The sequence below is a fragment of the Lampetra planeri genome, chromosome 39, assembly GCF_965212315.1.
Source record: "Lampetra planeri chromosome 39, kcLamPlan1.2.h2, whole genome shotgun sequence".
Taxonomy (NCBI): Eukaryota; Metazoa; Chordata; class Hyperoartia; order Petromyzontiformes; family Petromyzontidae; genus Lampetra; species Lampetra planeri.
This window is the reverse complement of record NC_136145.1, coordinates 6939874-6965920: the sequence shown is the minus strand read 5'-3', so window position 1 is coordinate 6965920 and position 26047 is coordinate 6939874.

Sequence of the window (26047 nt, the reverse complement as noted above, 5' to 3'; positions counted from 1 at the left end):
GGGATGAGATGGATCATTTGGGATGAGATGGAGCATTTGGGATGAGATGGAGCATTTGGGACGAGATGGAGCATTTGGGATGAGATGGAGCGTTTGGGATGAGATGGAGCATTTGGGATGAGATGGAGTATTTGGGATGAGATGGATCATTTGGGATGAGATGGAGCATTTGGGATGAGATGGATCATTTGGGATGATATGGAGCATTTGGGATGAGATGGAGCGAAGGGATGAAATTTAGCATATGGATGAGATGGAGCATTTGGGATGAGATGGATCATTTGGGATGAGATGGAGCGTAGGGATGGGATAGATCATTTGGGATGAGATGGAGCATTTGGGATGAGATGGAGCGTAGGGATGGGATAGATCATTTGGGATGAGATGGATCAATTGGGATGGGATGGATCATTTGGGATTAAATGGAGCGTAGGGATGAGATGGATCATTTGGGATGAGATGGAGCATTTGGGATGAGATGGAGCATTAGGGATGAGATGGAGCGTAGGGATGAGATGGAGCATTTGGGATGGATCATTTGGGATGAGATGGAGCATTTGGGACGAGATGGAGCATAGGGATGAGATGGAGCATTTGGGATGAGATGGAGCATTTGGGATGAGATGGAGCATAGGGATGAGATGGAGCATTTGGGATGAGATGGAGCATTTAGGATGAGATGGAGCATTTGGGATGAGATGGAGAATAGGGATGAGATGGAGCGTTTGGGATGAGATGGAGCATTTGGGATGAGATGGAGCATTTGGGATGAGATGGAGCATTTGGGATGAGATGGAGCATTTGGGATGAGATGGAGCATTTGGGATGAGATGGAGCGTAGGGATGAGATGGAGCATTTGGGATGGATCATTTGGGATAAGATGGATCATTTGGGATTAAATGGAGCGTAGGGATGAGATGGAGCATTTGGGATGAGATGGAGCATTTGGGATGAGATGGAGCATTTGGGATGAGATGGAGCATTTGGGATGAGATGGAGCATTTGGGATGAGATGGAGCATAGGGATGAGATGGAACATTTGGGATGAGATGGAGCATTTGGGATGAGATGGAGCATTTGGGATGAGATGGAGCATTTGGGATGAGATGGAGCATTAGGGATGAGATGGAGCATTTGGGATGAGATGGAGCATTTGGGATGAGATGGAGCATAGGGATGAGATGGAGCATTTGGGATGAATCATTTGGGATGAGATGGATCATTTGGGATTAAATGGAGCGTAGGGATGAGATGGAGCATTTGGGATGAAATGGAGCGTTTGGGATGAGATGGAGCATTTGGGACGAGATGGAGCATAGGGATGCAATAGCCCCAAGGTAAGGTGGATGCCTTGGCCTTTCATTGCTTTATAAGTCCCTTCAGTGCCATGTCCTCCGCTCGTCTCCCACCTCTCGCAACCTCATCTTTCCGAATAATTCTGCAATGCTTCCTGCCACAGTCTAATACCCAACCTCCAAGTTGCTCACCTTTCCTCAATCCTACTACGACACACGTGCCGCGCCCATTGCAACCTCCTCATACATCATCGCACGTGTAACTTGCCACGCTTGCAACTTGCTTATCATGCAATCCTGCCATTCATGACATACGATTGATTAGATTGTAAGTTTCTCATATTGGTACTATATTAAGAAAAAAAAGTATACACCTAATAAGTCAGTATTAAAAGTAACTGCAGTTGCATGCAGAGGATGTCAAGGATGCCATAGGTAAGATGAAACAACTGGAAGATTCAGAACAGATGTCCGTAGGAAAGTGTCGTCGACGCAATCGGGAAGATCTTTCAGGAGGGCCCTGCGCTGAGCTATTTGGCCGTTTCCTTTTTAATGAGTCTTTTGACTCAATGTGGGGGAGGAAATCGGAGATGCCAGAGAAACCCCACCACCACTGCCATCACTTGGCCATATCGCAGTCCTGACCGGCTTAGTAACATCACAATTCCTCTCACGATCCACCAATTATCGCTTGCCCCCAAAACCTTGGAACACAAGTGTGTGCCACCACGCGTGTTAATTATTCATTTACAGTAATTGCTTAATTAGCGAGGCTGTGGTTGATGTGCAGATATTCCCATGAGTTTGTCCGCCTTGATTATACAGGTGACAACGTCTAGAGATGAATGAGGGCGGCATAGGGAGTGGGTTATGCTTGGCCGGACCAATTTCCAAGGTTAAATGTGGGTCCGTTGGTAAACCCAACATAAGAAATTGGTACAAAGTCAAGCATTTTTTTTTTACTAACTCAAATGTGGATTGAGGAGGCATTGGTGGTCTGCTCCCTTTAACAGTCATGAACCAGTGGTGGAAATTCCACATTCCTACGGTGAGTTCATCCATAGGCATTGATTGCTCCCACAAAGTTGTTGATTTTTCGTCACACAAGTGGTAGGTATTTTATTGACCCCAAAAGGATGATGGGTCGAGTCGACCCCCGACCAAGCTTTGCACTCGAAATCGTCTGCTGACAATGCAATGGTGTTCCTCATATCATGTCACGTTCTCCCGAACGCTACGACTTTGTATCTCTTGATGATAATTATAGAGCGCTCAAAGCAGGAGATGTGCCCATGTGTAACGCGTTACTCTACGCCTGTTGCACGGTCAACATCCATCCTTCAAGGACCGCTCTTAAAGTCTCATCACTACCACCATCACCACCTTCTCATCTGTCGCCAACCTCTGGGTGCCCCTCCGATGCATCGGTGAAAAACGCTTTATAGCTCATCGGATTCCTCAAGTATAAGGACATTCTGATGTCTGCCTCGGTAACCTGTCCTCCTCCACCCTGCTGCACACGTCCCACCCATCCCAACCCCACACGTGTCCCACCCATCGCAACCTCCTTCATCCTCCTGATGCTGGTAGGAACCACTTGGTTGCACCAGCCCACATGGGATTATTGTGTCCGTCCGTCGTGCATCAAAAAATGGGAGGGGTGGGGCTGGGTGGAGAGGGGAGGGTGGGGAGGGGCTGGGTGGGGAGGGGCTGGGTGGGGAGGGTGGGGCTGGGTGGGGGGTGGGAGGGGTGGGGCTGGATGGGGAGGGGCTGATCACCCCGTGGTGCCCTTATAAAACTCAACGTTTAACCTACTCACGCCGGCTTGTGCCCGCCTTCACAGTCGGCAATATTTGCGGAATACACCACGCCGCCGTTGACCCTGGCCATTGACCGAGCAACCCAACGTTCTTACCAGCTCCCTCCGCAGGAATGTGTTTAAATCTGCAACACTTTCCTGCCACGTGGTTTTCCCAATCTCCAAGTTGCTTGCCCGATCCTCTTTCACCTTGCCCACGTTTCCCATCCATGGCAACCCCTTCTTAATTGCATCTACAACGAAGTCCTGTAACGTTCTAAATACCGAATTTCCAAGTTGTTCACCCTATCTTCCACCCTCCACGCGTATCTCACCCATCACAACCTCTGCTTCCTGATTACATCTCAACTCTTTACATCTCCTAATGTGTTCATAACTCCCAAGTTGATTCCCCTATCCTGCCACGGAATTATTAGCATCGTCCACACGCAGTTATATTCGATGGCCATGGTTTTTGTTTACTTCTTGAAAGTCCAGCTCCAATCAATGCTCGCCAATTATAATCCCAGCACATTCTGCTGTCACTGGAGAATGTCCACATACTGACAAAAGCTGATGTCATCTGAAGAGAGTGCATCTCTGTGTGTGCAGTGTTTTCCGTGCGTCTGTACACATACACAGTTTTGTATCACCTGGCCACCTGAGTTCGATTCCCGCTCACCGCTACCGTGAGCGGCAAAACATCTTAAACGATCCTGGGTCTCTCCCCCCAAGTCAACTCGATCATAAATGGGTGCCTTGTTGCGGTGTGTACGCCGGGGAGACAAAGGCGGCAAGGTCAGGGTGCTGTCCTCGGCCCTTCACTGGCGCTTGCCAACTGCACTTTCCCCAACGGTCACGTGAGGCTATACGGGCGATGTTTGTCTTTGTGTGCGTACAGCTTGAAATGCACTACGGCCAGTGCAAATATCCCCTTGAGCCATTGTCGGGGACAATCTGTTCCATCAAAGAGAAATGGATGAAAACGCACGTGGCTTTAAAGAGACGTGCTACCCTTTGATGGAGAAGTGTTTGTTTGTGTGGCTGTGTGTGTGAGCACCTGCTTGAGATGAGCGGTGGTGCAGTGGTTTGGTGGACACTGGCGCTACGAACACGTCGACCTGTGTTCGATTCATGGCTACGGCGAGCATCAGTGGGGAGTGGTGGCTAAACCGGTCCTAGGCCTGCCGTAGGTCGACTCAGCCTTGGATGAAGTTCCTGGTGCGGTGTGTAAGGGGTCGGGGGAGGGGAGGGTGTGGAGGGGCTGGGTGGGGAGGGTGGGGCTGGGTTGGGAGGGGAGGGTGGGGAGGGGCTGGGTGGGGAGGGTGGGGAGGGGCTGGGTGGGGAGGGTGGGGCTGGATGGGGGGTGGGAGGGGAGGGGCTGGGTGGGGAGGGTGGGGCTGGATGGGGGGTGGGAGGGGTGGGGCTGGGTGGGGAGGGGCTGGGTGTGGAGGGTGGGGCTGGGTGGGGGGTGGGAGGGGTGGGGCTGGGTGGGGAGCGTCTGCTCACCCCGTGGTGCCCTTATAAAACTCAACGTTTAACCTACTCACGGCGGCTTGTGCCCGCCCTCACAGTCGGGCATATTTGCGGAATACACCACGCCGCCGTTGACCCTGGCCATTGACCGAGCAACCAAACGTCCCTACCAGCTCCCTCCGCAGGAACTACAGGTGGAGAAGGTGAGCACCACTAGGAACTCGTTGGAGCAGAATGCCCTTTGGCTCGACTTGGCGTGTGTACAGTGTTCCCGTTGACTGCTTCATGATTCATTTAATCTGATGCTCTTCTGCGATGGCAGCCCCCAGAACTGATGGATAATCAATCAGGACGGAGCCTCTCACAGCCTGCAACTGTGTCAATAAATCAGGGGCTTTGAGTGAGCAGTGTTCAGACTTCCCCCTGCAAAGGCCAATCTCTTAAGAATCAGAATCTCTATTTGGACTACAGGATGAGGAATCCGATGAGCTATACAGCTCTTTATAACAGATATGCAGTATGGGCGGGTCAGCAAATTACAACAGCAAACAATACAACAACACGATAGAAGTGCAAAATAGAGAAAGTGGCAAGCAAGTCACGAAATAGAAATGCATAATCAGTTATTTAATTAGAAAAGTCCAATTTATCAAGATTGGGCAAGGCGGCAAAAACAGCAACAATACAGTCCCAGACCACACCGAGATGACATCAAATAGCAGTCGTCCTTCAATACAATGGCACATTAACACTGAACTATCGTACATAAGTAATGATCAAAGTTACAAATCACATTTTTCAGCTGCTCACCTCCTACATTATAGAAACACGGACAACGATATTTTTTCAGCCACATTTATAAAAAAAATATGACATAAAAAATAAATTCAAGTTTGACATTTGGCAGGTTGTTCTCCTGGGTTTTATAAATGCTGTCTCAGAGACACGATGTTGGCACCGCTGGCATCTTGCGTTAAATTCCTGGTTTCAGCCACCCGTGATCTCACAGGGCTCTCGATTGTAGGAGAGTCCGAGAGTCACAGACCCCCGGTGGCCAATAACTGCACGAAAAAACAAGCTGTTGTTATTGGCAGCAGGTAACTTTTTGTGTTTAAGTTGTTGTCCTTCCCCCGCACCTCCGAATAGTACGGTTGGCTACATCAGGTGCGAAAGAAGTTCAACATACTGTACATACAAAGGCCTTTAGTTTATTTCATCCCTCCCATTCCCTCCCCTTTCCGAGGTGCCCCTCTCTAAATGGCCTCCGAACTCTTTGATTTCATCTCGCTGCTGCTGTCTCGTCGACTCTGTAGGACATTCAATTTGTGTTTTCATTTAAATGTGGCTACATTCCGCACGAGAATACAAGATGTATCTATTCGTTTGACTGCCTTGTGATGGACATTTGTCTGTAGAAGGACATGTGGAGAAGTGTAATGCCCCCTCGCATGTGGATTTAACAAAAACATCACTTGCAATTATGTCCAAAGTTGTTCTGTCATGTATGCTTCTGCGGGGCATTCTCTTAAATGGGGTCATCCACTGCTCAGTTCTCCAACAGTGAGAACCCAACTTTTGGCTTGGTTACCATGTGACGAATGCTCTTGGCGGGGCATGTGAGAAGGCGAGTTCACCTAATGTGAATATCGGGCAACGTAAGTGACTTCAAATGCAGTTCTGTGATGTCATCTTCCAGGGCTATTCCCTGACACAACGTGATGTTACATTGGTCGGAGTGAGATTTCCAAAAGTGAATTTCTTTGTATCTTGGATATGACGCCGTCTTACCACAATCTAGCCTCAGGTCTTCCCCTTTGTTAGACAGCTGACACACCCTTCAAGGACAACTCCTACAGTCTCACCATCATCACCGCCACCACCATCTGGCTTTAGGACATTCCCTTGGTCAGTGGCCTCTGTGTGCCACTCCAATCCCTTTCTCAGTCACCTGTCCTCTCCTCCACCCTGCTGCACACGCGCCCCACCCATTGCAACCGCCTCTCTCGAATTCCATCTGCAATGCTTTGTTCACGCACTGTGCCCCCAACCTCTGGGCTAAACTAACCTCTGGGCTGCGCACATCGTCCATCTATGAAATTCCTAGCGTCCTCCAAATGCACCACTACTCAAAAGCCAGAAGAACCTTTGTTTGTCCAGTGGCATTTTTAAAGTCCATATGCTTTCAAATAGAAAAACGTAAATAATATAAACCTCCGTTGAATTTACAGAGCTTTTTGTCCGGAGTACAATCAGTATTTTGCGTGCATTGCATTCACATTTATCATTGCATTTAAATCGTTTTATACGTTTTGACATCATACATTTTGCTGCGAGACATTTCTGCATGGTTCATTCACCATTCATTCATCAGTGTGAGAAATGATGTCTGTTTGCAGATATTGTTTCATTATTTACTTGTTTTTAAATACAAAAACAGCAATTGCCCTTGGGTATAGGAGGAAAAAAGCCAAATTATTTTGGCACTAGTGAATAGGTTAAGACAGCATGAAATTTATTCCATAATTTTTTCAATAAAATGTGTGTGTGCCGATATGTCTGTGTGTGTGTGCGCGCGTGGGTCTGTGCATTTGTGTATGGGTTTTTTGGTCAGGCTGACTTTTCAACAATTCCACCAATTAAATGTCAATTACGTGACTTCCTCCCTGCTGAGTTTGCTTCTGTTGCTCCGTGGAATTAGATTTGCAACTGGGCTCATTTAAACAACAAAAAGACTGCTCCAAAACGAATCATCGTCATCAGCCATAGCCATCCACTGCTGGATGAAGGCGTCATCGAGCCTGGAACCGAATCCACGCTTTCAGCCAAGGGTGGCACAATCGGGGTTTTTTACAATCGGGGTTAATTGTCTTTTTATATTAAACCCGATCATCTGAGATTAGGAGAAATCCGGTTTAATTGGTTCTAATTGCAGAACCGCACTTCTCAACGATGGGCTTCATCCATTCCAAGCTAAGGAACTCACTGGCGCCCACGATTGTGCAGGAAAAGCTCGTGTTCATGAAGACCAACCTGCCCGCCGCATTCTACGACTACCCCGTGCCCGACGGCCCCCCCCCCCCCCGAGTACGATAGCAGCACCGACGAGGAAGCAGCCTAAGCCTTGGATCAGAGTTTCGTATTCATTAAACCAGGTTTTAATTCCCCGAAATCGGGTTTAATTGTATTAAAGAAAAAACCCGATGCCTGCCGCTGGAAAAATCGGGGTTTTTCCACCCATGCTTTCAGCAGTGTCGGCACAGTGACGCTCATGCGCCCATAATGCACCTCGTCGTGGATCACCTGGCCACCACGCGCGTTGGATTTTTATCTCCGCCACGATACCCAAAAGCACCCACATTTTCATTGCGAATGTCCCCGAATAATTAAACGCATGCTGCATATTCATGTCTCAACAAAGACGACAATGTTTCGCGTTAGTATGCAATGGTTCCATGGAAGAAAAAAAAACCGCTTGAATAATCAACTCTGATTAATTTTGAATGAATTTTAATAAGTAGATGTATGAATTATTGATGTAAAATCATCATCTTCATTAATGCAGTCAGTACCACTGAGGTAGCCATATGTGGCCCAGAGGTGCCATATTTGTCTGGGCCAGGAGGCGAGGTGCACATGGATGTAGGGCTGAACGATTTCGGGAAAATATCTAATTGCGATTTTTCTGACAGATATTGCGATTGCGATTTGATTTGCAATTCATATTTTGAAGTCAAGCTTCAGTTAAATTTCCACTGTGTAATAGATTTAAAACATGTGATGGAGCATTACCACATGATACCATGAAAATATGAACTGCTCTAAAAATTATAATGCAAGGATTCAAACTTAAAATATACTAATTGCTTCCAACATGTATTTATTGAAATGTTTGAATTGAAATAGAACAATCAAACATAGAACAATTGTTAAATAAATAAAGTTATAATAATAAAACAAATTCCAATAACAAAGTAATAGGACTTTTCAAATCGCAAAAAATCGCAGCCTTTGTGATTTAATAATCGCATTGTTTCAAATTTCGATTTGAAATCGATTAATCGTTCAGCCCTACATGGATGCCACGGTCAAAGTGGTGATGCTCGGTGTGTATTTGCAATCATTCTAGATTTGAAGTTTTCGTGACTGCAAGGATTCATACTCTTTGTTTTTTTCGGTAAAGCCACGTAGGTAAAAAAGAAAATAAATGAAAACAATTCAATTAAATCACGACTTAAGCGGTTGTGCTTTCGCTAAGTTGTCCCCATCTGAAGAAGGACGCTTGTGTTGCTCCCGAAACGTCGTGATTTAATAAAACATTTTTTTACCTACGTGACTTTACCGAAAAAAACAAAGAGTTATGTATTTGCACTCCATCAGCTGCCGTGGTGTAATGGTGAGGCACACTCGACTTGAAATACGGAAGTTGTCGCTTCAATGTCCCGGCGCGGCAGTTGAAAGATTTGGGCACGTTTCTTAAACCCCCCCTCTCTGCTTCTGTTCACCCAGCATCATGAACGGGTTCACTGCAGGTTGCATGTGGTGGGGTAAAGTGTGGGTACTTCAACCTTTTCCAAGGCATCTGGCCAGCGTGGAAGTGCAGGCCAGACGAACCTCTGTAGTGTATCTCTCGAGCTCCGGCAAGAGGAGACCCGTCCGTCAACAGCGGCGTGAGCAAGGAATTGCAGGGCTGCGCCTTTAACCCGCTTTTTTTTTACTGGAAAATATAATTGTCAATTTAGAGATCTTTATCTAGTTTTGGTTGTTGGTGAGATGCCAGTAAAGAACTAGGCTACCCGATTTTTTCGTACGCAATTAAAATTTCACGAAATCAATTTATGTCAAAGCCACCGTGAAAAAGCATTTGGGGAGTGATTGGTTTTGCAAGGTCACAACGGAACGCATCAAGGTCAGTCTTGAGTCCTGAAAATTATATTGGAATACGTATATCCGGCTGCACGCTGCCCCTGTCTGTGATAATACGTTAGCTTCTCAGCCCCCTACAGAGCTATTCCAGTGTTGTTTTGTTATATTTTGAGTTACTCTATTATTGAGTAAATTATTGAGTAAATAAGTCATCGTTGTTGATGTTGACGAAGATATCTAAAATTTTCCACTCTGCGGTTGGGGGGCTGTAAATACACCTCGGAGCATACAAATACTATCGTCTATTTTTATACACTTTAAACATTTCTGGATTTTTGTTAACCTGAATTTAAAAGGTATGTGTTTTTCTCTCTCTCGAACAGTAGCCTCCAATGCACGTTTTGGAGTACCCAAAGTGACGAAATGTTTTTTTGTTCGTAATCAGCGGGAGTATAATGACTTCAGCGAAAGACAAATTCGATGTGATGGGTTTTTTGTGCAGTCGTTGGTGACCGTGAGGCTAATGCCATCAACTCGCTACACTTGAGATCCTGCTTTAATCACAAAGTATGTGGTGATACTGCTTCATTGGCAGTGGTGCAACAAGCACAAATAACTAAAAAAAACTGAACACATTCATCAACAACGCCGCCTTAAAATAAAAATAACTCTATGAATAAGGGCAATTGCCTGAAACGTCGCTGATTATACGTGCTTCAGTTTAATCATCGCTGGGCTGGGATGACTTTCCTGAGCCACGCGACCATCTCAGTGGTGATAACTGTATCTGATGATTATGTTAATGTCCGCTCTATGGCATTTAATATCCCTGAAGATATTTGCCGCAATCGTTATTTATCATCAACTTTGTTTAACCGTGAGAAAGCCAGGTCATAGTCGCTCCCTGCTCGGGCGGTGACCCACCTCCATTCGCAGCCATGAGCCATCACCCTTACCATCACCCTTACCATCACCCTTACCATCACCCTTACCATCACCCTTACCATCATCATTATCAGCTATGATCAATCCTCTGCTAGATGAAGGCCTCCCAAATTGTCACAATATTTTTTATCAATGCACATGTTTTTTTTCAATCCGTGTATAACAAATCATTCGGTGGTGGTGCTGCTGCTGCGTTAGCAGTGTTATACAACCATAATTAACAAAAAACCGGATTCGTTAATAACAGTGGCCTTACACGGCAACGTATTGGGCAATAGGCCTCCTTCATAGCACATCAAAAGCAAGGCCAGAGAGAAAGTGTGGATAATAGGAGTGAGAGACTGCACTTTATACCATTGGGTGTGATGAGAATTACATTTTCTTTCCATGTTTTCTGATTACCAGATGTTTTAATTAGCATATGTATAGTTGCATAACAGTAATTACTGAGTAACACACAAGCCATTCAATAATCATAAAGTATTATTACAAAATAAGCGAATTTATATTAAATGTAAAATGAAACATTGCATTGATGGGAAGATTTGTTCTTATGAGCATAAAGCAAAAGCAATCCACTTAGCCAGGTTGCATTACTTCACTGGCCAAAACCGTTACCTTCATCATTATAAAGTTCAGATTTCCAAAACGCCTCTCCAACCCACTCTCATATGTCCTTTTATATCACCAATTTGATTTCCGTCTGCTGTCACATCTTTATGCTGTGTTTCTTTTCAGATATCTCCCACCAACTGGCCAGGAGCCAGCCACGGAATATTTTTTTAGATTCCAATTGCAAGGCCTCTTCTACGCATGCATGGGAAAGTTGCTTGACGCGTAGCTGTATGGTGATGGGATAGTGGTAGTGGGCTCCAATGTGGCGAGATGTTAACTACCTCGCCTGGTACGCAGAAGGTCGTTGGTTTGATACCGACCCTGACGCCTGCTGCTGTATATTTGGAGTTTGCATGTCTCTCTCCTTCTGGTCGCGTGGATTTTTATCCAGGTCCTCCGGTTTTTCCCTCCACATTCAGAAACATGTGTTGCACACTCAAAATGAAGGACGTGGACAAGTGCTCCAAATCGAGGGCAAACACATTTATTCTGGTAAATCTGTAAGATGCAACAGCACGTGTGTCACATACAGCAATTCTTGAATCGAGTCGCCATTAACCACGTGACTGATGTACAAATGCGGTTATTCAATAACCAGAGGTGGGACAAAGTCATTGTTATGCAAGTCCAAGTCGAGTCGCAAGTCATCAAATTCATGACTCGAGTCTGACTCGAGTCCAAGTCACATGACTCGAGTCCACATCTCATAGGTGGGACAAAGTCATTGTTATGCAAGTCCAAGTCGAGTCGCAAGTCATCAAATTCATGACTCGAGTCTGACTCGAGTCCAAGTCACATGACTCGAGTCCACACCTCTGTCAATAACCCTGCCAGCCACCTACAGGACCAACTCAGTTATTACATGTTCCTGTACACACATGCCATTGATGCACTGCACAGCACACCATGACTTTCACAAACCACACTTGACTCCCTTGCTGCACAAGGAAATCATTAAAAGAGTGGCCCATTCCTAATGTGCCACACATGCGCTTACGTGTATTTGGCTGCTAAAAAATTATCCACACGATGATGAAAAGTCACTTCGTCGAGCTATCATTTGTGAGAGACAGGTCGTGTCTGAAAAAGAGCTACACGGCTCAGTGGGCCTCACCTGGTAAAGTAAGACGAGTGGTAAGTTTCGATTTAAATTAGTAATTTAATTTATATTATATTATTATTTTATTATGGTTTAAAGTATTATTTTATTATATTATTTTATTATGTTTTACTTTTATTATTTTACTATTTCCATTCTACGTGACTTTACCGAAAGAACCAAGAAGACGAGTGGTAAGCTTCACGCCTCTTAAGCTCATAGGTGGAATACGATAAATGCATGCAAAATAATTATGCCGCTTATTTCATGTATTGACTTCAGGGACTGATTATTATTGACCCTCATTAAGCTGTCAATTGGAATGAGTGCTGAGGATTTATGTTGTGACTCATTTCCTCAGCTGACCTCTACAGTGTTCTTGCCAAACAAAACAAAACAAAAATCTTCTGGCACGTCTTTAAAGGAAAGACGCACAAAAATAAAAAAAATATACCACAATCGTACATTCTTAAGCCAGCACAGCTGTCGATCCTACATTTTAAATCGCTGTTTCAGCCACCCCGTGATGAAACCGGGCTGATGAAACTGATGACGGACGCTTGTGTTGCGCCCGAAACGTCGTGATTTAATTTATTTTATACCTTCGTGACTTTACCGAAAGAACCAAAGAGTATGGATCCTTGCAGTCACGAAAACTTCAAATCGAGATTGAAACCGGGTTCTTCAGTGTAGTGCGTTGACGGTCTAAGCCTGGTCGCCACTTGATCATGTAAACCCGTAGGCCTACGTAGATACATATACTCAGACACCCGTGGAATCGCATAGGAACCAATAGGCTCACATAGACTGGGTTGTGATCATCATGCTAATCTCTCACATTAACATCACTAGCCCCGGCCACTTCTCTTTATGACCCTTGGGCTACACCCATTTCAAACCTTTTAAAACAGTCTGCCTCAGCAGCAGACCATACTTTCCCACCTGATGACGGACGCTTGTGTTGCGCCCGAAACGTCGTGATTTATTTTATTCCTACGCGACTTTACCGAAAGAACCAACAATTATGGGTTCTCAAGGGTAGTGAGTTGATGTTTCTCAGGCTGGTCACCAAAGACTGCACAAAGATAATAAGATCGTGGTATATTTAGTTTTGCACTTAATATGTCTAAATAACACCCCTGAAAATAAAACAAATATCAGTTATGTACAGTATGTATCTTCTTGGTTCTTTATGTATGTTTAACTTATTTCGCATACTGTCATGCGATGAGCATTACTCTCAGTCGCAGGGCTTTGTGGGAAAATGCTGCCCCCTCCCCCAACTGTATTGACTTGAAATAATCTCAAAGGTAGCTCTGACATTAATATCTGTGGGCCGTTCTCTTATCCGGGAGTCTCAAGGCTCGATTCCAGGTGGATCCTGCATTGGCTTTTTGGCCAAGCCACTGATCAGCATTAAGTACTACCTGGGAGAAGATCAGAGAATCCAGATTAAAACAAGTTATATTTAAAAAAACTTTTTTTTAAACACGCTTTTATGAAATGTACTAGCAATGGAAGAACTCCACGAGTCCAGGAAGTGGCCCTGAAGCTTGCCATAACGTACGGGACCGTGGCCAATTACAGCCAACGTCAGTTGACCGCGGACAATTCAACCCAAGCCGAAACATAAGATATAAAAAAAATGTTTAAAAATATGTTTCATTTTGTATAATAGAATATAGTATTGTCATCAGTATGACATAAGTATACCAAGTTTGCAGTCGATACCACATTGGGAAGTGGGTTAAAATTGAGTTACAAGATTTGAGGATACAACGGCAACAACGACAACAACAGACAGAGTGAGTTAAATGAAAGCGTGTAAACAGACACCCACTACGCACACATGAGGTACGACATTCACCACTGCCATCTGCTGGCCAGCACGCAGCCCCACACCAGCTGGTGTCAGCGGAGCTTTCGAGGGTGCAGGCGGTGTAACTGCACCCAGTGCATGGTGGGACGGGGGTCCAGGATCCAGGTTACAAGGAACGCTACCACCCCCCCCCCCGTATCATTCCTTGTACCGGGGCCCATGCCAACCATGCTGCCAACTATGCTGCGCTGCCAGATGCATTCCAACGTTCTAATAATAATAACATTTTATAGAGCAGCGTCGTTCATGGCAAACATGCATTCCATAACGATGTACATTAATTGCATTTAAGGGACCTAATCGCATGTACGCGGTTGTCTACGCACCGCGTGAAAGAAGCCCAGCGCACACTCACGTACCGAGCCGACGAAAGCCCTACGACCCAGTGAAATCGAAAAATGAATAAACGAATTAAGAAATGGCACCAAAACAAAAAAGCACAAACAACTGGTCCATTAGATCTGCACATCTCAGACCACAATCCCAACTTCACAATCAAGCCAGGAAACCTCTACAGGAGGGGTGGTGGAGTGCCAATGAGTCACGACTCGTTTATATCAATCGGTCCAATGTTCTAAAACAAAAGAGTTTCCAGGTCCTCCACAGCCGCATTGCGTGGATGCTACTCCCCATCCGGCCGTGGCTGATATTTCGTCTGTTGTTCTGATGGGCGGTCTCGTCATTGGCAGATCTGATCGTTGCGGCTGATATTTCGTCTGTTGTTCTGATGGGCGGTCTCGTCATTGGCAGATCTGATCGTTGCGGCTGATATTTCGTCTGTTGTTCTGATGGGCGGTCTCGTCATTGGCAGATCTGATCGTTGCGGCTGATATTTCGTCTGTTGTTCTGATGGGCGGTCTCGTCATTGGCAGATCTGATCGTTGCGGCTGATATTTCGTCTGTTGTTCTGATGGGCGGTCTCGTCATTGGCAGATCTGATCGTTGCGGCTGATATTTCGTCTGTTGTTCTGATGGGCGGTCTCGTCATTGGCAGATCTGATCGTTGCGGCTGATATTTCGTCTGTTGTTCTGATGGGTGTTCTCGCCATTGACAGATCTGATCGTTGCGGCTGATATTTCGTCTGTTGTTCTGATGGGTGTTCTCGTCATTGGCAGATCTGATCGTTGCGGCTGATATTTCGTCTGTTGTTCTGATGGGCGGTCTCGTCATTGGCAGATCTGATCGTTGCGGCTGATATTTCGTCTGTTGTTCTGATGGGTGTTCTCGCCATTGACAGATCTGATCGTTGCGGCTGATATTTCGTCTGTTGTTCTGATGGGTGTTCTCGTCATTGACAGATCTGATCGTTGCGGCTGATATTTCGTCTGTTGTTCTGATGGGTGTTTTCGTCATTGACAGATCTGATCGTTGCGGCTGATATTTCGTCTGTTGTTCTGATGGGTGTTTTCGTCATTGACAGATCTGATCGTTGCGGCTGATATTTCGTCTGTTGTTCTGATGGGTGTTCTCGTCATTGACAGATCTGATCGTTGCGGCTGATTATTTCGTCTGCTGTTCTGATGGGTGTTCTCGTCATTGACAGATCTGATCGTTGCGGCTGATATTCCTGGGATTGGAGTGCTGCTCTCGATAACTCTTCGGCGCGCCCGATCTGCAGACGGCTGTGCGCACACCGCTTCGCTGCTCTGTGCCAGTGGAGTCGCTCTCTCTCTCTGAAGATGCCGCAGGGGAGAAAATCAAGCGGCTTCTAGATTTAAAAAAATACATCGTGTTCTTTAGATTTCTCTGATTCCAAAATATACCCATGAAATACAACTGTTGAAATGCCTGTTTTGTAACGTAATGGGTAAAGGGTGGTAAGGGCGCAGCCCTGCAATTGCTCTGTTCACGCCACTGTCGGTGGAAGGGCCTCTTCTGGAGGGAGCTCGAGAGTTGTTGTCTTGCACAGGTTGACGTTGAACAATTTCTCTCGTAGCCCCGCCCACCACCCCCACGTTCCATTCCCTGGTTACCACATTCTGATAAGCCCCTCCCCCCTTAACCTGTATTTAAGGGCTGGTCTTTTCTAATTTTCCTCACTTGATGCAGTAATTTTAGCCGTGACGGTCCCACCTGATGACGGAGACTTGTGTTGCCTCCGAAACGTCGTGATTTATTATTTTATTTTATTTCCATGATTACTTTTATTAACTTTTAATTTTATTTTTTTACCTCTACGTGACTTTACCGAAAAAACCTAAGAGTATAGCTCTATAGAGCCTCACTTCCATGCTGGCCCGACGTCTTGGAAGGGGTGGGAATACCCACACTTTATCCCACCATGCGTGTGGCCTGCCGATCGAACCCAACAGTGGCTGTACCCATTCATCCTGGGATTTAAGAAAACTTGCGCCATCTTATCAACTGCCGTGCCGGGAAATGGGAGTAACCTCCGGCGACCTCTGGATTTGCGAGCTGAGCGCGATGACCCATTGCAACGCGCGCACGAAAAAAAATACAAAACGTTGGTCCGTTTCATCAACCCGTCTCGGTGTCCGCTCTTTAACCTGAGAGGGGTAGGGGAGTGAGTCCCCTTAGGGGCCGTCCATAAATGACGTCACGCACTTGGGGGGGGGGTCAGACATTTTTGACGATGCGTGACGAGGGGGGGGGGGGTTTGAGAAATGTGACGTTACATCAAAATGCACAACTTTAAATAAATATAGACAACACGTTCTACTCAATTAAATAGACTTTTTAATAAATTTTTCTCCTACAACATCAGAGTGCAGCGCCACATTAAATACGCACTACGATGACAATAGTTTAAAGCGATTTGAAGCACGTTTTATTTTTTGGGGAGGGGGGGGGGAAGAGCTTTGTGACGTCATATTTGAGGGGGGGGGGGTCTGACTTTTTGTGACGTCGTGTGACGAAGGGGAGGGGGGGGGTCAAAATCGTACAAAATCGCGTGACGTCATTTATGGACGGACCCTTATCTCGAACCTACACCTCAACTCACGGGCGCTGCGTTCGGGCTTTTTGTCCGCGGAATTTCGTGTGCGCCGCTTTCCCCTTGCTACGGTCTGCGCTGTGTATCGTGGCTCATGTCGGATTAAATATTTAAAAAATAAAATAAAAACCTAGGCGTGTAGAGGTGACCAGGTGGCTCTACGTGGCCATGTCAAAGACACTGATCCAGCACCGCTGAGACACATCAAGCACCGATGGGGCTTTCGGCCACCATGTTTAATGTTCAGTTTCACTGCTTCGCGTTGTTGAGTCTCCTCCACCGCGGAGCGAGAGATTTACAACTCCGCCTGGAGACAGCGAAGGTTCTACTTTAATCTCATCGGCACCGTTTGCCCGCCTTAAAGAGATTTTACCTTCGAAAATGTAACCGAGGTTATTTCACTGCTCGCTACCTCCTCCCCCCCCCCCGTGGAGTTGTAAATCTTTTGCTCGCAACGTGAAGCGGCGAAACGCCACATTACCCAGGTTGCGTACGACAGCTCGAGCACAAGTTCAGACGCGTCTGATAAAGAGATCAATTCGAACCGGCGACCTCTGCATTGCAAGCCCATCGTGCTAACCATTACATTGTTATACTGCACTTTAGACAATGCGGCAAAATAATGTAAGTATGATGAACTTCTTTCGCACCGTACGTAGCCAACCGTGCTAATCGGAGGTGCGGCGAAGGACAACGAACTAAACACAAAGGCAAGAACTGTTTTTTTTTTAATCCATTATATTAAGTTCGCTTGCTTGCTTAGGACCGTGCAAATCTTTCGCTCGTTTTTCAACCCACTTCCCGTGATCCAATCGAGCTGACATTTTCCACACAGACTCGTTGTGCGTGACAATTAATGTTCGTGAAATTTTTTTCTCCAAAATTTTACACTTTTTAGGACAAAAATATTATATGTAATTACCAATTGCTTAATGGTGCAATGCAATCACCTGACCCATAGGTGGCAGCCATCTCAAGCCAGAGGACGAGAGGACTCTCGCCGCCACGCATTTATAGTGAAAAACTTTGTTTTTACTGGTTATACTTATCTTAAATCACCACAGGGATGATCTTGTTTGATTGGACCCAAGCTTTTGTTACGCATTTATTTTGGGTTTTTTTGTTGTTGGATTTCGATTTTCAATGAAGAGATTTCTGGATCTTGTTCACACAGAGCTGGCTAAGTGCTGCGGGCTTCATCGAGATCCTGTGCGGGCAGCGGTCACCTAGTGGGGTCATGCAATACTGGGCCACAGGCGTTCAGTGAATGAGAGGGCTAACGAATTCATGTTTACCCAGTTAAGCCTCGCTCAGTCTCACGACTCTTCTTTTCAGGAGGATCCTGACTCTTGAAAAGTAGGGGGCGATGGTAGCCACGTGTCATCCCAATTGTACTTTTTCGAAATGTGGGAAATTTGGATCATGACACCAAAGAAAACGATGGGCCTGCTCTTGCCAACAACGTCACGGAATCTTTAACGTCCTCTGTAAAGTATAAGGCGCTCAGCGTGTTTGCGGTTGATACACACCGCAGTATTAATCAGGGTGGCCGCTGGGCTCAAACTGCGAAACTCTGCAATAATTGGCAATAAACAAGCTACTGCTAGGCCATATCATCATCATCATCAGCAGCAGCAGCAGCAACATCAACATCGATAGCAAATGTCTCATCACCAGCAGCAAGAGGGGCGATGTGATCATCAGCTGTAGCATCAACCTCAGAATCGTCACCATCATCAGCAGCAGCAGCAGCAGCACCAACGTCACGATCATCAATGACAATGACACCACCAACATAAAACTCATGAGCAGAAGCATCAATGCAATCGTCATTATCATCAACACAATGATCATCATCGTAACAATCGTCATCATCAGCATCAGCAGCAGCAATATTATCATAATAATTGTAATTTCCGTAAGACAGCATTCATCGATAGCATCGTTTATCTAACACACACACACAAACAGGACTTGCCACGTATCCAGGGCAGAATCCTCGTGGAGACAAAACTTTTCATGAGACTCTGCGAGGCTTTCCTAAATAAGTGCAATACAATGCAGTTATTTTTTATACACTTTCAAACCAAAGTCTTATATTTGAAAAATATAAATACAAATCTAAAAGAACTCCAGCCAACTGAATAACAAGCATAACATTTTTACGTGATTACATTTTTCCTCTCTGCCAAAAAAATCTTTACAAATAAATAATTCTATGAATGACCTTGACACTGTGAGTCTTTGTAAAATGCTTTTTTGTCCACGACACAAGCCACAGTTCATGCAAAAAGAAAAAAAATCTAATTATTTATATTATATTGTATATTCCAGCTGGGTCTCCAAAGTTAATTTAATTTCTCTGTCTCTGTTTTCACGGCCGCGCTGTGGAGCTCTTTGAAGCGTTTGCAGGTTGTAGCGCGAGTCACCAACAAGACACATCGACAGCAGTACAGCAAGTAGGTTCACGGACAGAGTGCTCTAGCAGCCTGGCGTGCAAGATGTGAGGGAACGCTCTCCGATTTCCTCCACGCATGCACAAGCCAATGAGCTCTCCTCGGGGTGCCGCAGTCACTCGCCTCTCATGCGCGAGTGATGATGAAAGCAAAAAAACATCGGCTGGTCGACATTAAACACCAGCGCCACCATCAACAAGTGATATCATCGAGGGGAAAAATATGAACTGCGCCGTTCAGTTCCTGAAGAAGATCCCAACAAGTGGAGTGAATCGTCGGACATCATCCCGAACAACACGTGGCAAAACACAACCCGAAAGCATATCAGAGATATACTGGGGGGCATGTGTGGGGGGGAGGGGGGGCATGTGTGTGTGGGGGGTGCATGTGTGTGTGGGGGGCATGTGTGTGGGGGGGGGGGGGTGGCGGGGGGGGGCACAGGCAATGCTTTGATAAACGTGGGCCCGTTTTCTCTAAGTTCGGTCCCGAATAGCAACACAATTTTTAACCAGAGTTTAATTTATATTGGAGGGTCTTTTATCTAGGATGGTCTTTTATCTAGGATGGTCTTTACGAGAGTTATAGTGCCCTTCCTCCTCTTAGAGAGAGGCAACCAGACAGACAGCGAATCCAACAAATGCTTTCAACATTAAGTTGAGAGACGTGACGGATTTGAACACTACGCCCGTTTGCTACCGATGAATTATTGCGCAGTGCATTCCAGACCTTGAGCACTTAACTTGCGTGGGTCACACACAATTAGGAGAGTAATTAATTACGAACGCTTTTTGTCAACTTGAATTCAATTTGAAATAGGACGCTTTAACAGAGGTGGCTGGCTGGCTCAGAGGGTTCATAATGGCCATCTCAGTCACTGAGCCAACACTCGTGAAATCCTGGATTCAAATATTCATTTTTGCTTAAACGTAGGGCTTCTTTCCCACCATAGCCAGCGTTATTCTCTTGGTGGTGCTGTCGATGGCTTTGTCACGAAATTAGAAAATAGATCCCATGGGAACTCCCGTAACGAACAAGTGTCAGGGAGCAGCCCTGTTCAGAATATTGATTAATCCCGGAGAAATGCGATGAGCTATGAAGCTCTTTCCCACAGATGTCCAGTAGGTGTTGACGTCACCAGAGGTACTCCTCAAGTCACTTCACACGGGGCTCTTTATCCGCAGTCGGCCACTCATCGTTTAATGCCGTGGTGAGATTGTTCGTGACACGCGTTAACGCGTTACACGTAAATCAAACCAACGTTTTCAATTTCTCAGAGCCGGAATGAGTGCACTCATTAAGAGCAGTCATTGGTGACTTGAGCTGAGAACGTTAACTCACTGCCACATATTGTACATTTACATTCATCATGGTTGCTGAATAAAGGCACAGAGGCCACTAAATCACCGAGTGGCCAGCAGCAAACAGCACTATTGCAAGTGGCATAGAATAGTTTAATATTGCGACCAATATTATTCATAATAGAGGTTTTATTGGATAGTCAAAGGGAGTTACAGCTTCAATGAGCCCCAAGGCATTGATACTCATCTCCTCTTTACAGCCCCGAGCCAAGTTGGTGAAAATTCCACATTCCTATGGCAGGGGGTGAGTCCATCCATCGGACAACCACTGTTGACGACCCCACAAACGTGGTAGGCATTACAAGCGTTTATACCTTTCTTGAATTGAGCAAGGTTAAATTTCGATTTAAAGCTATCGTGACTGCAGGGATTCATCTTCTTGGTTCTTTCGGTAAAGTCACGTAGAAGGGAAATAATGAAATAATAAAAATAAAACATAATAAAATAATTCTCACGAATGACGCTGTCTCCCCAACAGACCCGGTCTTCACCTGAGGACGGCTGCTTGCGTTGTGGCCGAAACGTCGTGATAATTATTTTATTATGTTTTATTTTTATTATTTTATTACTTCCCTTCTACGTGACTTTACCGAAAGAACCAAGAAGATGAGCAAGGTTATGATACATTTCGAGAACCCGGTTAATATATGGATGTATCGAGCAGGGGTGACCAACCTCTAACAGACCAAGAGCCAAACGGACCCATGAGTTCTGCAACGAGCCAAGGGTATATATAATAGTATATCATACAACTTATCATGCAACGTGGATTCATTATTATTTGCTACTACTGTGATAGTAAGTTCGATGTTATGCCCCTTCGATGGAGCCGCATATTGATGGATTAAAGAGTCGCCGCACGTGGCTCGGGAGATGCTGGTTGACCACCGATGGTCTAGAATGTATTTGTATCTGAGAGAGTGGTTTTGTCACTGGCGGCTCAAACCCAGATTTGAACCGAATACCTCAGTGGCACCATTTCAGTGGCCTGACCCCCGAGTCACCCGGCCACTTTGAAATTATTATTTTTTTGCAAGTGTGGTGGATTTGATGGACTCAGCCTGGCCACCGATGTCGAGGCAAAACGTCTCCTTGCTCAATCCAGCGTGACGCGCTGGGTGCTTAATTCCATTGGGTGGCTCTGAGCCAGTGGAGGATGGGGGGGGGCATTCCACATTCCCATGGCAGAGGCAAGACTATCCAGGTGACAACAACCATTGTTGTTGACATTCCAACGCAAATCATTATGCCACTCATTTTATTGATCCAAAAAATATATGTGAATGATAGCAATTAACCTTCGTGTCATCATTTTCGGATGGGTCCAAATTCAAATATCGATTTTCAGATGCTTTAATAGATGTAAGCATAAGATTCCACTTTACATGTGCGTGCTAAATATGTGCTTTCTAGCCTCTCTAAAACATAATTCACATTCACATGAGTCAGTCAGTCTTGTATATATATATTAGATATACTGTACATGCACAGACTGCTGTGTGTGTGTACTATGCAGCATATAAATGGCCATGTGCACTAACCTGGGTAATTAATTATAGAAAATGGCGTTTACACTCCTGACAAAATAATTCATTTCTTAACCCCTTTACTTTAATTAAAGTGATGACAAAGTAAATTACATCTTGGCTTACGTAAGTTAATGGATTTCTTTAGGGGGTATTCCCTCTTTGAATCTATATCTCATTTGAGAATCCATCTCTCCGTGTCTATTGTCTCTGGCTGTGCGCGTGCCTTGCTGTGTGAGCGTTAACAGAGCATTGTATGGAGGCAGTACTCTGCACGAATGCGTGACTGTGAATCAGATGAATGAGGTAATTGTGCTGCTGCAGCACCATCAATATCATCATCAGCAGCAGCATCAGATTCATCAGCAGCAGAATGATCATCATCAGCAGCAGCAGCATTGCCAGTCAAAAAACAACAGTAATCACCATCATTATCAATTAAAAACGTAGATGATGTTCAAGCCTAATTACTGTTCATAAAAATAAGTGGGCTTGGCAAGGACAGATCGCGAGAGGGGACGATGGTCAACAATAACAATAAAAAATAAGTAACGTAAAAAAAACTTTAAAAAAAAACACGCTTTAATGAAATGTACCGTTCTAGGAATGGAAAAACTCCACGACTCCAGGAAATGGCCCCGAAGCTTGCCATAACGTAAGGGACTGTGGTCAATTAGAGCCAACGTCAGTTTCCAGTGGACAATTAGACCCAAGCCGAAACATAACATGTTAAAATAATGTTTTAAAATATATATTTTAATTTTTTTATGATAAAATATAGTATTGTCATCAGAATGACATAAGTATACCAAGTTTGCAGTTGATACCACATTGGGTAGTGGGTTAAAATTGAGTTACAAGATTTGAGGATACAACAACGACAACAACAGACAAGAGTGAGTTAAATAAAAACGTGTAATAACAACAATACAAAAATAACAACAATAAAAAATAACAACAACGGAGTGAAGTCTGCCGAAGGGATGACAGCGATGACGTCAGTTCGTGTGCACGTGGTTGGGTTGATTGTTGCATCGCAGGATCGTGATAGGGGGTGGGCAGCTTGGGGGGAGGCCTTCATCCAGCAGTTGATTGATCATGGCTGCTGCAGAAGATGATGACAATGTTTCTTCGAAAATTGGCCAAAGAATTTCAGTGCAGAACCCTCTGGAATTTAATCCTGACACTCAAATAGGCCTTCCCAAGTGAATATTTGACAAATAGATTAGAATGTTCTCTGCACATGAATATACTGTGCAGTGCATATTTATACTGCAGTGTGTAGGACTTAGATGTTGATATAGATTTGCATACCATTGCCTTAGCGTAATGGTTAACTCGCAAAAAGGTATCTGGTTCAATCTCCGGGCGCGGCAGTTGAAACAATGGGAAAGCTGATTGCATTCTTCGCATCTCTGCCCACCCACCTCTGCCCACCCACCTCTGCCCACCCATCTCTGCCCACCCACCTCTGCCCACCCACCTCTGCCCACCCATCTCTGCCCACCCAGTGGAATCCTGGCCAGCGTGAAAGCGTAGGCCAAAGTGTCTTCTCAGCTTTCGAGAGCTCCCTCTAAGTCAGTGGTTCTTAACCTTTCCTGCAGCCTTCAATTCTCAATCGTTAAAATATGTATGATGTTAATAAATACGTAAGTTTGATTAAACAAAGTAGTTGTATCTTGACTTAAAGCTTTCGTGACTGCAGGAATTCACATTCTTTGGGTCTTTCGGTAAAGTCACGTGGATAGGTTGTTTATTTAGTTGTTATTTTCTTTGAACCTCTCTACGTGACTTTTCCGAAAGACCCAAAGAATAAAGTCGTTGTACTTACGTGCCGGTGCTTAATTTGTGTTTCGATGATTCACCTTCTAAATTAATCTGACCATGCCTCGCACTCCCAGAAAGGGCATCTCGCATCCCCAGGGGGTGCGTGCACCCCATGTGGTAGAAACCACTGCTCTAAGTGGAGGCTCTTCTGGCCAGAAGTGACATGAGCAAGCAATTGCAGGGGCTGCACTTTTAACCCTTCACCGGTCTGCATCGCGTGCATTGGTGGCAGGGTTTCATTTTTTTCCGTCAGGGCTACGCTTCTGAATTTTTCAGTCATCAACCTTTTGCCTGCTGCTCTCCTGCTCCCAACGCTGGCGACGACGTCTTCAATCACATTCGTACTTTGCCATCCCATTTCTTTTCTCAGTCTTCGCCAAATCTTTTTTTTTCCAGATTTTTTTCCCCGTACGTTTGTTTTTTTGAGTTAGCGTCTCAGTCTCTTTTCATATCTCTCATGGCTCGTCACCATGTCGTTTGTGGTTTTAGATCATTTGCGCTCTCCTTGTTTCAACCGCTCTTCTCACTTTGAATGCACTCTCCATCGCTACGACAGTCATTGCATTATTTCCAGTTGTGCCATCCATTTAATCGTTTTGCTCTGTACATTGTAATCTATTGATCGGGAGTTGTTCTCAAATTATCTGTGATACTAATTTATCTCAGACCGCCGCGTCCTCATTCCGAAAAGTGTCAATGGCATCTCATCACACTCCTTTTTTAAACTGGAGGAATCCGTATTCTTGGTTCTTTTGGTAAAGTCACGTAGAAGGGAAACAATAAAATAATAATAAAATATTTTTATTCTTATCTTAATAATAAATCAAATATTATTATTATTTTAATAATAAAAATAATAATAACAAATATTTTTATTATTTTATTGTTTTCCTTCTACGTGACTGTACCGAAAGAACCAAGAATATGGAGGAATCCGATGAACCATGAAGCTCTTTTTCACACCGAGGGACCTTTGTAGGGGCAGACGTAGCAATCGTCATGCTTACGACGATGCGAGCCCAACCGCAGTGACGTCGATTAAAATAAATTGACAATGATCATCTTCTTGGTTCTTTCGGTAAAGTCACGTAGAAGGGAAGTAATAAAATAATAAAAATAAAACATAATTAAATAATTCTCACGACTTTTCGGCCACAACGCAAGCAGCCGTCCTCAGGTGAAGACCAGGTCTGTCGGGGAGACAGCGTCTGAATGATCATCGTCAACTCTTCACCAAACGTTAACACCGCCAGCGACACGTGTCCATGGTGTGTTGCTGCTGTAGAAGAGCCGCTTGTTAATTGGGATGCATTCTACATTGAACCTCCTCCCCCACCCCCTGGGCAGCACTCAAAGCTTCGCCACTGGTCCCAGGGCCCTCGGACCAGTGGCGAAACGTCCACATTCTTGATAATTGGTTTTTCACCCTTCAATCTGGCAACAAAACTGACACCTTTTTTACAAGGAGTCATGTTTACATAGTATTGTGGTCTATGTAAACATGACTCCTTGTAAAAGAGGTGTCAGTTTTGTTGCCGGATAGAAGGGTAAAAACACAATTATCATATTTTCTACTGGCAAATGAGGTTCCAATGGTGTAAATGCTTACCCCGAGCTCTCATATTCTGATGGTGCATTGTCTTTGAGTTGTGCGCCTTTTGGCGTCATCTGGTCCAACCCATGTGAGACTAGGCTCTAAGGAAAGCTGTCTCGGGTGTGGACCAATCAACTTCCAGGACAGTGCACATTATCAGAGTTATGTTTTTTGTTTGCATTATGACTGCAGGTATTGTGGTCTATGTAAACATGACTCCTTGTAAAAGAGGTGTCAGTTTTGTGGCCGGATAGAAGGGTAAAAAAACAATTATCATATTTTTTACTGGCAAATGAGGTTCCAATGGTGTATAAGTCCACATTCTTCTTGATGCAGGGGAGTGGAAGGTGGCAGCAGCCTT